Genomic DNA, 15288 nt, shown 5'->3' on the forward strand with positions numbered 1-15288 from the left:
TCAAATATAAATATAAAATAACAAAATTCCCTATGAATTTTCAAACATCCTATTATTTATTCTTTCTCCCTCTTCCTCTCTCTGTATTATTCTCCCCCTGCTGAATTAAAGTCCCCAAATTTCTCCACTTTCCCCTTCATATAACCCAGCCCACAGCATTTTAATAGAAATGCCTGAGGGATTAAATTAAACCCTTTCATTTCTTACCATGGCATGAATCCACAAAGACCTCTTCAGTCAGATAATCTGAAACGCATTCTTTGTCATTGTTATGAAACCTACCTTTCCTTTTAGGGACAAAGTTTTGTAAGAAATTCTCAATGCTATTACTCATAATAAATATATGTCAAACGAATGACTAGTGTTTTAAATCTGTCAAACACTATCAAGGAAATTTTTAAACCTAAGTCCTTCGTAAGGCCAGAGGTACATATGTGAGAATGAACGAGCAATTCTGGGCCTACAAAGATTCTTTGTTTTGAATATCCATTTAATTAATGGTAGCATGCACAGTTAAATGACCGCTAATATGTGGTGTTGTGGGTGCCTTGCTAGTATGCTCTTTTTGATTTCAACACATGATCTTTTATAGCCCAGGCTGCTCTCAAGTTCCTGATCCTCCTGACTTTACCCCTCAAGTGCTGGGATTATAGGTGTCTTCTGCCACACCTGGCTAGGATTTTCTCTCTTTCCCGTCCTGGTCCCTTTTCTCCCTTCCCCTCCTCTCTTTTTTCTTTCAGGGGATTGAACCTAGCAGCTCATATACATTAAACATTTGTTGGATTGTAGCCAGGTTTTCTATCTTCTCAGGCTCAAGAAGGTTTAGTTTTACACAAGGAATACCCTGGCCAAGTGATTGATTGAACAAAATCAGCCTGGGTTTGATGGAGTTTTACACTTTCCAGGGCTCAACCAAGCAAAATTACTGTCATAGATTAGAAAGGCATGGCACATCAGCTACTTCCTATTGCCCTCCCTGCCCGTACTTCCTGGCTTATGGGCAAGTTATTTCATTTCTTTGAGGCTGAATATCCTTATGTATAACATAGAGAAAATAAGTCTGCCTCCTAGAATGATCAAAAGAATTGCATTTAATGGTGTACATATAATAATTTGCATAATGCTTAGCTATGGTTCTTAGTTCAACATGACAGACTTATTGTTCCAGCAATAGCACTCCCTGTGGTCCTCAGCAGTGACAGTGGGGCTTCAGCAACAGCAACAGCAGAGACATTAGCCTGACTCTGAGTTCACATTAGGAAACAAGCAGATACTGGCAGCCACAGGATCTTCTCCAGCACAAGGTACATGTGCTTCCAGAACGTTCTAAGAATGTCAACGGTTAGGTTTACATTTGCAGATTTAGACAGCTAGTTTCTACTTCCAAACTGTCAGTCTGCTGCTGGGGACACACATATTCAATATCTTTCACAGCAGCTTGAGAGAGGTTTAAAAAAAAATGAAAAGAAGCTGTCTACTTGAAAGTTATTTTTAGTGCTTTTTTTTCTTTAAATTCTTTCCTATGTTCAAGTTATGTTTTATTTTAATGACTTACTCCAAGAATCCAGACTAAGGCACACTGGTTCCCTCATGTGTCTTCACCTTTGCAGCTGGTGACTGTCTCCCTGGTCCCCTGCCACAGTCTTCTCCATGAGTTTCCTTGTGCGTCTGTGTTGATAGACGCTGGAGCTTCAGAACCACAGAATATCAACTTGTGGATTCTGCCAATTGATGCCTCAGTTTCCCCACATGGCACATTGGAATTCCAGTCTGTACTTCACAAAATTAAAAAGTGTATTGTTGATAACAACTTCTACTGTAATCATGAAACTGGAATTTCTAGAGGAGTCAAATGACCAAAATGTTATGCAAATTTTAGCCACTTTAGAATTATTTTCATTGGCATTTTCCCCCTGCTTCTACCAGAAGGAAACCAAATGTTGTAGAATTTAAGTAATTTGTATAATATATCACAGGTAAGAGTCAAGGAACTGATGTAGACCCAAGTTTGTTCTTATATCCAAGCCTTGTTTTGGTTAGATTTCCCTTCCATATTCTCCAGCAAACCCTGGCACCCATCACTCGGGGATAATGAGAGGCATACACTTGTCCTCCTTATTCTATACTGTGGACAATGTGTAGGAAGGAAGCATTTTTGTTGTTTCCTTTTAATTCCAACTCAGACATGTCGTTGATTAAATAACTAAGCATTATTTTCCCATATTAATGTACTTGACATCTTCCTCATTTTTTTATCATTTAATCCCATTTTGTCAACTTTTAATTAAGATCTCAGAACCTCAGGGATCTCGAATCATGGGATCTTCCCTTACCTGAACAGTGCAGCTATCCCTCGTATCACATCTAGAATTAACCCACAGATTGCAAGGCTCCCTGTGTCCCTTTGCTGGACCTGGATTGCACCAGGATGGAAGAGGGTTAAAGACAACAAAATAAAACAGCCACCTGCACTGGCAGAGAGGCATCAATAAACCCTAGAAACACTGTAATCACAGCCATGTGGTGAGGACTGGAGGGTGCAACATGCTTTGCGACATGAAAGAGGAAAGCCTCAGGGTCTGGGAAGCATTGAACCTCAGAGACAGGTGACAAGAGGCAGCTTGATTCAAGTACAACTTTTGTTGGAGTTTAAGCTTATTTTATTTCAGTTTAAAGTTCAGAAAGTTTAGCTGAATGCAAGCCTTTGTGGATGCTCCTGTAGAAGCTGTGCCATTGGATGATCAGTTATAGCTGTTGTGCTAAAGTGTCTATGTTGTTTCATCCTATCTTATTACTGCTCTACATTAAATCCAGAAGACAGAAGAGCTTTATCTTCATCTTGTTATCATCACTATTACTCATGATATGTTTATTAAGTACCTACCGTAAACCACAGATCAAGGAAGATATAAAATAAACAAATATATTGTAATTCAAGAAGATGGTAAGTACAGTGAAGAAAAATAAGGCCCGGTAAGGTTAGGTAAGGTATGAAATACTAGACCGTTGTAGCTGTTTTATGTGGGTAATAAGACCTGAAGAGAGTGAGCAAGCATTGCCATCTGGTCATTTGGAGGAAGAGTATTCCTGGCTACAAGAAAGCAAGTCCAAAGTCTCTGAGAAGACAATTTATGTGTTTGAAGCAAAGCAAGATGAGTGGAAAGAAAGGAGCTGAGGGTGAATGGTGATGGATAATGTTGGAAAGCAGATGGGACCATGTTAAGACTTTCATTTTTACCAGTAGAATCATAGCAGTGGGACACGAACTCTCAAGAGGAGAATAGAGAGCAGAGATAGGCACAGAAAGATCATGTTAAAGGCTCTGAAAATGATCCAATGAGTGGGAAGCTATGGTAGTTTCTGGGTAGATGCAAGAGAGTTGCAGAAAAATGGTCAGCTTCTGAGAAACTTTCTCCCTGCTACCTAGCATTTATAGTACCAGAAAGTGTTATACATAGTACCAGAAAGTGTTTACATGCTACTGGGGAAAAAAGATACCAATAGTCTTATCAAACACTGTAATATTAATACTTTAGTACTGACCTACCAGCATGCTGTGTCCACTGGTGCAATAGTGGCATAGCAGCTATGGGAGTAACCAGTTGCTTTCTGATGGAAGATGAGGCCTGTTACACTGGATAGAGTTTATGTCTGCAGCTGAAAACATGGTCCAAAGCCTTGACTAACGAGATCACAGTCCCTGGTGGAAATCTACTGTTGTTTTCTTTGCCAAATGGTCATTCTGTCAACTTACATTATAGATATTAGTGTTTACGTTCAAGTATGAATTGCTATTAATTTTGGTCAGAGGGGCTTCCATTATTGCAGTGAGGAGCAATTAATACAAAAACTTGTAAGTGGTCATGCTAACTATAAATACACCCAAGGGCTTAGCTGTGGGCAGGTCATGTAGATCAACCTCTCACCGTCTGAAGTTCCCTGAATGTAAGAAGAATGTAAGACCTAGCAGACGGGAATGAGAGCTGTGGAATGATGGCTTTTGGATATGACGTGGCTGTTGAATACATCAGCTCACATTAACTGCGGTTACTTGCACAAGACCTGCACAAGCTAGTCAAAATTCCAACACATACGGAGGATGAGTCCCCCGAGACCACTCACCAGTCAGAGGGGTTCTTGGCAGCTGACAACTGCTGAGGGAGGGGTAGTCACTCTCCTTTTGAGATGTGAACACTGGAAGGTGTTCATGTCTAGTGTAGGGTCACACATCTCTCCGGATATGCAAAGCACTATTTGGGCTCAGAAACAAAAAGTTAAATGGAAGGATGGCATAAGTCTGGGAGGGAGATTGGGTGCAGATACTAGTGGGGGATTTGAAAGGAAGTTCTGTTGAGTGTTTATGATCAATATACTTTGCATAAATGTATGAAAAAGTCAGAAATTAAACTATTATTCAAAACAAAGAATGCCCAGACTTTGAGCATATCCTGCAGGCAAAGACAACAGGCTTGGCTGATAGGGTGACGAAGGGAGCCAAGGATGATTCGATATCCTTAGGCCTGAGGCATTGGGGGAAATAGAGCTGCTATTGACAAAACTAGAGAAGGCTGTGTGTGGAGGAGAGGGTTTCAGAATGCAGGGGAAGGGGGAGGCCGTAACTATTTCATTTCATCATGAGGAGGGCAGCACTTTTCATTTTCAAATGTAAACAAGTCTAGAGAGCCTTCATTTTGCCGTGTGAGGTCTTAAATTATTCTGCACAGAATTCCTTCTGGAGGACTGACATCTTTAAGACACCAAGTAGGATTTTTGTCTACCATAAATTAAAAGTTGAAGTTGCTCATGATAAAATAGAAAGTCTTTGTAGCCAATCTGTGTACTCACTGTTTCATGGATTTCCCCCCCTCTTTTATTTATCAGGGATAATTCTCTGATACAGAGTGTAGGGAATATATATATATATATTATATTATTATATATTATATATATTTATACTATATATATTATATACATATTTAAATAAAAAACAGCCATTTGGGGTTTTTAAAGTCTGGGGCAAGATTACATCAATGGAAAGTAGTTACTGAGCACTGAAGCATTAATGTGTGGGTGAGTTAGGCCACAGATTGAAGAATAGTCAAGATGTCCACAATTAGAGATTCTAGCTGTTGTGGTGAGTCAGAAATATCCTGGTGACTTTCTCCATGTGACATAAAGAGGAGAATGTGTATAAATGGCCTAGGAACTCTTTCAGCCACAGGTATACAAAATGTGAACTAGCCATATTTACCTCACTGTTTGTGCAACTGAGGGTTATTGGGTTGGGATGTACTTTTTTGTATATTGCCTTGGGTGCCCTTTTCTTTAGCAAATCATTTGTCTTCATTTAATCAAATAAATCAGAAACTCAGTTGGAGATGCAGTTCAGGGGTAGAACACTTGCTAGCGTGCTTAAAGACCGTGGGATGAATACCCAACTGTGCGGGAATCAAAACAAAAATCAACCAGAAACTTGAAATCATTGTTATGTTGAGTCAAAGTGTTACTAGGCAGTAAAACCCTCACAAGTAATGTTCTCATAGGAGTCACAATGGGCTCAACAGGCATGAATGTAATAAGGGTTCCTGTGTCTTTAGCTTCTGTCCAACAAATGTCTGTTCATCAGCCAAACAGCAACTCTAAGAGGTAAGTCTCTCTGACCAATAGCAACAACAGAGCAATCTTGTTCTAAACATAGAAGCAATTTTAAGGGCCCATTTCAGGGAAGAGAGACAATTACTGCCAAATCAAACAAGCTAGTGTCTTTGTACTTCAGGCACAAAGTATTCAGTCCTAGCAAGGGCTAAGGCCGATAGCAGCAAATCGGCATGCTTGGATGGGGTGCTGAGCTCCAAGGAGGACCCCTTGATGAGCCATTTAAATATATCTCTTTAATTGACAGATTTGCTAACTGAAATGGAATGTGAGACCCAGGAGAATATAGCACCAGCTTGCTAATAAGTGTACTATACTCATCAGAAATGGGAAACATAAACTAAAAATGTCACTGACATTTCTTCAGCATGCCATTTCTGAGTTGTCTCAAAATTCTAATTATATTTTAAAAATAACTGAATTTGGGCGTCAGGCTGGGGGTATGATGGATTAATTTTCTTATAGAGTTACGTTCAGCTCTATGAACAGAACAAACGTGGTCTCCATAAATAGCCCCATCAAGCTTCCTGTCTCCATTCACTGCTTCACGATTCCAGAGAATTCTTTTGTGTTTTGTGATACCTGTATCAGAGTGTTTGTTTCCAGCGTTCTGCTTCCAACAATGACTTAACTCCAGGACCTGTTTTGTTGTCTCCATGCAGCCGATTAATTACTTTTTCCTTTCTTTTCATTTTGTTTTGTGATGCTCAGGGTGGAATCTCTGCATTGCACACGCCAGGCAGGGGCTTTGTCACCGCGTCACATCCCCAGTCTCCTTCATCTTGTGGTCCCTCTACTCCATCTGCTCTTGGATTTGGATTCAGCAGGAAAAGACAAGGCTTGTTTTCAGGTTTTTCTTTTTGTAATTCTCCGTGTCCTTCGCCTTACAGCTAGCTGCTGCCACTGCTTTCCACTTTAGCGGGAATGAAACCATTTCTCCCGTATCTTTAACCACCCCATCATCTTTAATACTCATTTCTTTCCTGGCACAAGTTAGCAATTCAGTTAACATTTGCTGAATGAGTATTGCTTTCTGATTCAGTTCCTACACACAAATGGTAGTGTTTCTACCTCCTTCCTTCCCTTTTGCTTGAAAAGAAACATGGTTTATTTTGTTTCTCTAATTCAGATATTTTCTTTTTTTTTAAATAAAGATTTTAGAAAAATGTGTGCTTTTCAGGCAGTGTCTAACATCTGTATTTCCAGTACTCACAGATTTCTGTGAGTTTTAGTCTGGCCTGGTCTAGAGCCTCAAAAGTTTCAGGCAAACCTGAGATTTAGAGTGAAACTGTTTCTCAAAAAATATGAATGCAAATACACTTAAAAGATAATATAGCTGGGCTTGGCGGCACACACCTTCAATCCCAGCACCTGGGAAGCAGAGGTAGGCAAGTATTCTTGAGTTCCAGGCCAGCCTGATCTACAAAGAGAGTGCCAGGACTGCTAGGGTTGTCACACAGAGAACTCCTGTCTCAAAGAAAATAAAAAAGATAAAATAAAATTACTCCAAATAAATAAAATTTATATTTGGGTATATTTAGTTTTTTCTGTATTTTAATTTATTTTCTAAATTAAGTCTCTTCTTTGTTGTTGTTGTCATGAGGTTCATTTTTGAGACAAGGTCTCACTCTGTAGCCCAGGCTGGCCTAGAATTTACTATGTAGCCCAGGCTGGCCTCATACTCCAAGAAAATCACCCTATTTCAGCCATCCACGAGCAGAGCTGGTAGGCTGACTCACCATGTCAAAGCTTTGGTTTTGATTCTTTAAAAACATCCCTTTAAACCTGTAGTTCTGCCTACTTCCTGCAGTACTTTGTTTTTGAGAAAGGTCCTGGCTGTATAGCACATTATAACTTCAAACCTGTTTCTGTTTCTCCTTGTGATTTTGTAAACAGCAAGACGTGCCGTGATGAAGAGGGGAGAAGAGCCTTTCTCCAGCCTTACCAACAGTCTCGTTTCCAATGAGTCCATGCCACCGGGCTCTGAACTTCAAAAGCATTTTTCTCAGCTCCTGCCTCTCGAAAGCAGTGTTGGTACAGAACATCAAGGAGGGGCTGGAGCAGGGCATCTCCCTTACACACCAGGTCACCTCCACTCTGATAACAACTTCACGGGGTTAGGATCTGGCTGAATGTGTTCTTCTGAGGGCCTGCCTTGTTAAGAACCTAGCATCCGGGTGTGTAGTGATATTTCATTTGTATTTTAATAAATAAATCTTACCTGAAGTTCAGAGAGTAAAATAGCTGTACTGGTTAGCATTACAAACCAGGCAGTGGTGACACACACCTTTAATCCCAGTGACCATGGTACTTTGTCATAGAAACCAGGCAGTAGTGGTACACATCCCAGCACCAGAGAGGAATATGAGGTGGAGGAGACAGCTCCCACTCTCGGTCTCATTCTGAGCTTCCTGGAGACAGGATCGCCATTTCGGACTGAGATAGAGGTAAGAGCCAGTGGCTGGTGGCTTTGCTTTTCTGGTCTTCAGGTTGAACCCCAATCTCTTTCTCTGAGTTTTTATTCATCGTACTACACAGGTGGCTTCAAAAGTCCACGTATTTCTTACCCTGTCATAATCGCAAGGAAATGGTTCCCCGAATATTCTTCATGAAAACCGTGTAAGGTCTTAGAGGTGGATAGACTGCTGGGATGGCTCAGCAGTTAAAAGCACTTATGGCGTTCTTCAGAGACCCAGCTTGTTCCCAGCATTCACAGGGCAGATCACAATTGCTTGTAACTTCAGTTTCAGGAGATCCGACACCTTCTTCTGGCTTCCACAAGGACTGTATTTTTATGGCGTAACTACTTAACCATTCAGGCAAAACACTAATACAGTTAAAATAAAGGATAAATACACCTCTTCTGAAGAAGTCACAGGAATAAGGGCAACCTTGTTTGATCTGTTTGATTGCTCACTTCCTGAATTGTGCACTGCCACAGTCTTCCAGAGTTTACTGACTACACTGCAAGGAAGAAAAGCACAGGCAAGAGAGAGGTTTTCCTTATGACACTGTTTTAAAGGTCAGATGAGGGGCATTACAAGGCAGGCCTTGGAGACTTTACCCTTTTCTGGTTGTACCTCGTGCTTTTTGGGTCTTATTGCTGTGATGTAGAGCCTTAGCGGCATCGCCTACCCCCGTGAGGTACACCATGCCTTCCCACCAATTTGAACTAAAATTCCCTAGCAACCATGAGGCAAAAGAAGCCCTTCTTCTCATATGTTGTTCCTCCCAATCGACTATCACAGAGAGGAAGAAAATCACATACACCCTGTGCCGACTGTGGCCCTCTCAACTATTGCCCTCAGAGTCTAATCTAAGGGGGAGCTTTTGGCATTTCTGTCTGCCCATCTTTCTAACTTGTCATAAGGGCAGGTGGTGACCTGCAAGTCCTTTGCATAAGGAACAGGGAAGTGGAAATCCAATAGCAACAACCCTAAAGTCCTGAATGAAGGAGACACAATAGAGCCAAAATTCCACAGAAAACAACAGGGCATGAAAATGCCCCTAAATGTAAGTTAGAATAAAAACTTCAGGTAAGGTATAACTCAGCAAAACTAATGTGATATATCCACCCCCCCACCCACGATGCCCAGGAGAAATGTATGTTATGGAGTAATATTTTTCTTAAATATTAATTCACTTGCATTTGTAGTACATACATTATTCCATATGTCTTATTCAACTAGAATGATTCTACACTAGGGTGAATTAAAAAATTTGAAAAGCATTTAAAAAGGCTTAAGTGCCTGATTATTCAGTTACTACAAGTTGCAAAATATTTAGAGGAACTTGTTCTGTTCTCTCTCTCTCTCTCTCTCTCTCTCTCTCTCTCTCTCTCTCTCTCTTGTCTGTCTTGCATTCAGCATCAAGAAAACAGACAAATGCTGAAGTTTTCTTTTGTACTCTTTCTAAACGGAAGAGAATCAACATCAAAGGAAAGTAGGAAAGATCATTTCACGGCTGGGAAGATCACTCAGCGGTACAGTGTCTGCATGCGTGTTAAAGGTGGGCATGGGTATACATATCTGTGATACCAGTACTGAGGGGAAGAGACAGGCAGATTGGAGGAGCTTGCTGCCTAGCAGAACTAGCTGAATAAGTAAACTCCAGGTTTGGTGAGCAGCCCTGTCTCAAAAAATAAGATAGAGAACAATCCAGGAAGACACCTGATTTGAACCCTGGCCCCCACACTTGCATGTGTACAGCTCTCACTGTATATGCATACATATTCATGTATTTACTGCACACACAGAGGCAAATAAAAAATAAAATGTTATAAACTATCAACAGAAATGAAAGATATGCTGAATGACATTCTTGGTGACTTCAGAAATAAACTTTATATTGTTTAAAATTAGTTTTTCGACTAAATTTCTGTGAGTATATTCCAGTTAAGACGCAATAGATTCCATAAAACAAACTATATATGTATATATGTATATATATATATATATATATATATGATTTATTGGTAGTCCTATATGCAGATCATAGTAATAATCAAGTTATGGAGAGACTGCTTAATTTAATCAGTATGAATGTCGCTTTCATGCCATCAGCACTGACGAAAGCACTTTGATGTAATAGCTGTTACGATTCCAACCACACCACACGCTTCTGTGTAAGTCCGTGTGCCCATGAACTTGCGTGTTGTAGCTAGAACGTAACAGCAAACCGGTTTGCAGTGTTCTCTCCGTCTATGGCCTCTTTTCCTGATTATATTTCCTCTTTTTGCAGTGCTAGAAATTGAATACCTGACCTCACACCTGCTAAGCAAGGGTTCCTCTTCTGAGCTACAGAAGATGCCGAGCTCCTGGTGTTACAGGAGACTATTCTGTCTTGAGTGAGAGAGTGATTGAGAAGAGACAATAGGGCTTTAGTATGCCTTGATTTTTATGCTTAGTACAATCCCAATTCCTTTATTTTCCATCACTCCTTTCTGGTTTTGAGAATTCACATCTGGTTTTGGCTCTGGTCTTTTATTCTGCTTGGTTAATTTAATTTTGATAAGATCTGGAATTCCTCTTACAGCAGTGAGTGAGCATTGCCATTTTCAGAAGACTTTTATCTGTTTCTAATCTTTGGTACTTGATACAGTTGAGATATGTTTCATAGTATCATCTATGAACGTTTCTCACCTATTCAGCTTTTGTTATGTTTATGACTCTTACATCAATTTCATTCTTACTAATTAGTATTTATATAATCTACTATTTTCCATTATTTTTAAAATCTTATACCAGATTTAATCACACATGTCCTGGATACTTGTTTATTTCACTTAAAAATATAAAGTCATTCTCGTTTTTGATTAACATGATAAGTACAAATAGAAAAATGAAATTTTGATTCATCTTGCATATTGAAAATGAACAAAAAATTTGGGTGGCATCAGTGCAAGTTTATTGGCAGGCATAATTCAAAGATACCCCTGCCCCTTTCCCTACACCCACTTCTACTCCCTCTGTCCTTTGGGGGAGGTTTAAAGATGCATTACATGCCTTCATGTCCTCAGAATTTTCCTTTGTTGATTGGCTCATCAGGCTCATGAAAGGGAACTCAAGGTCTAGTGATGGAGAAGTCTTGTCAGGTGACTTCCAGATCTTTCTATTTATAGATAGAGAATTCTGGACTTTATAGTTTCATATTCATTCAAGCCACTTTAGGGATATGGTGATTGTAATAGCTTTCTCATTGCTATGATCTAATGCTTAACAGAAACAGAAGAAGAAAGATTTATTTGGGTTCAGAGGGTTTAGACCATGGAGGCTAGGTCCCGTGCATTTGGGTAGAACATTGTGCTGATAGGAGTGCATAGGGGATGTGGTTCTTCAGTTTAGGGTCGGGGAGAAAGCAGAGAATGAGCAAGGAGCCAAGGACCAGTTATGATCTTCAAATAAAGGCCCCTACTGACCCAAATCCTTCATGTAGACACCATCTCCCAAAGAATCTTTGATCACCAGCTAGGAACAAGCATATTCAACTCATGAGTTTGTGTGGAACACTTTCTGCTTAAACCACAACCTGAACTAACTTTGAATTTCATTCTCATTGATTTCATTTATAACTTGTTCAGACAATGTTTTGTAGCATAAATTCTAATTGGTCTTCATAATAAAAGCCCAGAGTCAGATATTAGGGGTGAAAGCTGAAAGAATAGAGAAGCAGAGCATCCAGTCACTAGCTCTTATTTCTACAAAATCCTCAGACTGAATTGGGTATCCTGTCTCGACAAATCCTCAGACTGAATCCTGAGCTCCTGTCTCCTCCCATCTTATATTCCTCTCTCTACCCAGCCATATCACTTCCCGTCTCTGTCTCTGCCTCCTTGGTCTGTGAACTCACAGAGGTCTGTTTGCTTCTGTCTCTCAAGTGCTTGGATTAAAGGTGTGTGCCACCACTGCCTCGCCTTTATGACTAATCAGTGAGGCTAGTTCCGCACTCTAATCTTCAGGCAAGTTTTATTTGTTAAAGCACAAAGAAAATATCACCACAATGTTCATTGATTATTTTCTATGAGCTGGACTGAGTGGAAGATCCAGAGGAAACAACTTTGGTGAATAATCAGCAACCTTACCCCTAGCTGCAGATTCCAGGTATCTCACAGGTTTGCTGGGGAAGGGGTCTTCATCAAATCAATGATGGAAACAAATGGTACAAGAAGGAACCGGTCCTTTCTTCTGTATTCCTAGGGCTAAGTAATTGCTAAGTAGGGCAGTTTATTTAATGACTAAAGAACAGGACATTTTAGGATCTATCAGAACACATTTAAAGAAAAAGGAAGAAGATGAAGTGGAAAAGAAAGCAAGGAAAGTAGAGAATAGAAAACAAGGAAAAAGGAGATGTGGTTCTTTTATAAGTATTTATTCATCATACAAGTTAATGGATTTCACCGCAATATTTTTATTTTTGTACATGCATATTAGTTACTGTACTCATATGAATTTTCCTCTACTTTCACTTGTCCCCCGCTCTCCTTTCCCCAGTTCACTTTCCTTTAAATAGAGGTTTCTCTGTCCCACCCCATGCCACAGCCACCTCTAAATAATCACTCAGAGGCTTAATATTACTTTAAAAACTGCTTGGCCTATAATTTAGTCTTGTTAACTAGCTCTTACATTTTAAGTAACCCATTTCTATTAATCTATGTATTGCCACAAGGCCATGGGTTTTTACAGGTCAGCTGGCATCTTGTTTCTTTGGCGGCTGCTTGTATCTCCCTCAACTCCACTCTTCTCTCCCCCTGTTATTCAGTTTGGCTTTTTCGCCTAGCTATATTCAGCCTTGCTATAGGCCAAAGCAGGTTTTATGATCAATCAATGAGAGCAACATACAGTCACAGCATAGAGAAGGGTTATTCCAAAGCACTTTCTTTTCCAAATGGTCCTCAGAGAGGTTCTTTTTTGACTAAGGGCTTCCTTTAGTGAATCATTCTGGAGCTGAGGTACAAACATTGGTAGGAAATAACATCGGTGCAAAGGGATATGGATAACATCTTTAAAAGCCCTGTGACTGGAAGGGGACCCCAAATAGATGGAGATTGATAAGACTGTTGTCAGTCAGACGATACTAAATGAGTCGGGCCGGGGCCAGATTTTGTCAATTCTCACTGGTTGTATAGAAAAAAAATTGTCATCCAGGCTTAAAGCAATAGCTGTAAATTACTATACATAGTATATAGGAAGGGGCTCATGTGCAGAAGGAGGTGTTTGGAATGCTACAGATTTTGGAAGAGAATTATACTTTTCTGATTTCATCTCTAGGCTCTGATGAAACATTATTAGTCCTGCTTTTGCCTTCAACTGTCATTCATAATGAAAAAGTGACAGGGTGATTATTTGGGATAGCCTTGTGTGTTCCACCTGCATCTGAGCCAATCCCTGGACATCTATCCACAACTCCATCTCTCCCTGAGATAGTCGGAAGCCTCTGCTTTGCTCTATACACCCCCAGGGAGCTGCATTGATTTGGAAGCCTCTGTTGCTTTACCTTTGGGAAGTCTTGAATGTCCCTCCTTCCCACTTCTAAATCAGGGAAATGTACATCTGGTTTTCTCTGCCTTTTTCTCCCCGCTAACTAATGTGTAGGTTCAAGAACAGGCAGGTCCAGACCTCTGTCCTGACACTTTAACTGTGACTGGACAAGTTTTAAAACCTCTCACCCTCACAACCTCTCCTCCATTATCTGTGGAAAAACAACAACAACAACAAACTACTTCCATGCAGCCAGCTCTTTCTGCTCCTCAGAGCAACCCCATAAAGTGGACACTGCATCATTTATTTTCTTAAGGATGGAAGAATCTGATATATCCGGAAGTGAATTCACCTGCCTTAGGTTATGTAGGTAATAAGTGATCGGTATGAGTGAGGTACCAGGTCTCGACACCTAACTGTGCTACTATACAAGCGATAGCTACAGTGTGGTTATGTGTCTACCTTTTACTAAATTGTTTTGAGAGTAAAATAAAATATTGTGTGTGTTTGTATATAAAATTACTTTGTTTCGGGTATACAATTAACTCCCAGTAGCTTATTTACATCTAAATTGATAATTAAATTTCTCCTTTATTCAGAAGGAAGGCATGCAATGTAAAAAGGTTTTGGATTTGCTCTTCCTTTTGTTCTTATTTTAATATTTTACCCAGGGCCATTAAATAAATGGAAATGATATCTAGTGCTATTGTGTCCCGTTTTGCTCTTCTGCGTAGCCCAACACTGTTTCTATGGTGAAAAAGCCACATTTCGTGCAAATCTAAGTTCCCTTTTGAATGGATTACAAGTGGAGCTGACTTTTATAATGACTTACTCAATTGACCTGGGACAAAGAAGGTTAAAGTTCCCACCTAATATGTGATCATTAAAGCTTTTCATGTAGTGTTTCAGACAGGGCTGTCTGGGAAAGCCCGAGACAACATCGTTTTTTGGTGCCAGACTGATAAAGCAGTTAGCATTTGTCAGTTGCAGGAGGAGACAGTTGATATGTTAATTAGATGTAACACCTCTCTTTGGGCAAAATGGGAAGAATTAGCTTCTAAGGAAAAAAAAAAGGGGGCCAGATGATAAAAGGTTCTTTAACACTGAAATGTTAAAACGTGCATTAGATATACGCATTGTAGAAATAAGCACTGAGCCATGGCTTGCACACCAGCCTCTCATTTCAAGTTTTATGGCTGACAATTTCACCAAAGATACATTTAAACATTTTTGAAAAATAACACACACACACACACACACACACACACACACACACACACACATTCTTTTTTTTTAAAGTTGGCACACACCTCTTTGATTTTATAAACATTCTTTTTTGCTCCCTAACTTCCAACATGTTGAAAAACAAACAGTAAATCCAATAATTGTTCTCCAAGATTTTGGTCTTAGTTGAAATCAATCATTTGGCCCATTTATCTCTTCTTCCCTGCCCCCACCTCTCACCAGATGAGGGTGGATTGGCCCCTTGAATGATGTCCATCCACATGTGTTTCAGTTTGGGGATCCTTAACCATAATTGATGAAGGATTGTTTTTCTTTACGACCAAATCTACACAGCATGCTTTAGGAATGGGAAACCACAACAATATATGTGTGAAAGACATCTTTTAGATATTTTATAAGTCTTAGCAATATT

This window comes from Myodes glareolus, chromosome 23 (genome assembly GCF_982192425.1).
Source record: "Myodes glareolus chromosome 23, mMyoGla1.1, whole genome shotgun sequence".
NCBI lineage: Eukaryota > Metazoa > Chordata > Mammalia > Rodentia > Cricetidae > Myodes > Myodes glareolus.